Source organism: Crocuta crocuta, unplaced genomic scaffold, assembly GCF_008692635.1.
Source record: "Crocuta crocuta isolate KB4526 unplaced genomic scaffold, BGI_CrCroc_1.0 scaffold160, whole genome shotgun sequence".
Taxonomy (NCBI): Eukaryota; Metazoa; Chordata; class Mammalia; order Carnivora; family Hyaenidae; genus Crocuta; species Crocuta crocuta.
Window position 1 is genome coordinate 376,623 of NW_027527591.1, and position 943 is coordinate 377,565.

Here is a 943-nt window from a genome sequence, read left to right on the forward strand (position 1 = left end):
GAGCCCGGGGGGCGGGGGAGATGTGCTTGGGCTCCGGCGGATCGGTTTCTCGGGGTTTGACCAGCTGTCCCGGGCTAACCCTGCTCCTCGCTGAAGATGGAGGAAGTAAAAACAGGATTACCCTTAGCTACAGATCCACTGCCTTAGTTTCCACCACCAACTGCAGTGCACAAACACACGTTAGGCACAGGAAAGAAAGAAAGAGAGAGGATACACTAACAGTAAACACAAACAAAAGGGTGATGGGATTATTTTACTGCATGCACTGCTGAGGTAAATCTCCGCTTGGCTTTTGCGTGGTGAAGAACAGCTCTTGTTTTATTTGTCTTCTGATTCATAGATGATATATAAATATGTGTATCTGGTTTGTAGAGGGGGGGAGTGTTTTCAAAGTTAAGTGTAATTATATAGCATCTCGTTTTGCACTGTGATGTGATCAAATGACTTGTTGCTGTTAATCAGTAATAATAATAATATAGATATTTTTCTCTGGGCGGGATGGATTGTGGTTATGATTAGGATAATGATTTCTGTAAAGGACGCTCAGGGAATCGGGTTGAAGATGATGTCTTCTGCCTTAATTTATGGTCCCCTTCTTGTAATCTGTTTCGGGGATGTTAATCGATTAATCAGTTCTCATCTCTGTAGCTGTCATGGATTTTGACTTGTTTTGCTTTGTTTTAACTTGAATTCCAAGAAAGATTGAGTAGCCTGGAATAAATTGCAGCTGTCCTTATAGAATGTAATATCCAGATCCTGTTGGAATTTTTTTAAAAAGCAAAAAACCTGTATGACACATGTAAAAAGGCAGCAGTTAAATCACTTTGACAGGTTCTAGTATGGGCGAAAGAGATGGAATTAAGATTTAATTTTTTCTTTTTCTTTCTTTTTTCTTTTTCTTATTCCTTCTTTCTTTTTCTTTTCTTTTTTTTTTTTTTTTTTG

General features: G+C 38.8%; 1 protein-coding gene across 1 annotated transcript in view; it reads left to right on the plus strand.

The window, feature by feature from the left end:
• The first annotated feature begins 139 nt into the window (after positions 1-139).
• IKZF2 (IKAROS family zinc finger 2) overlaps positions 140-943 on the plus strand; it is a 152,327-nt gene continuing 151,523 nt past the window's right edge. Inside the window, exon 1 of the mRNA XM_077771305.1 lies at positions 140-273. The gene's annotated coding sequence lies outside the window, so the exon portion shown is untranslated. The remainder of the gene's footprint in view (positions 274-943) is intronic.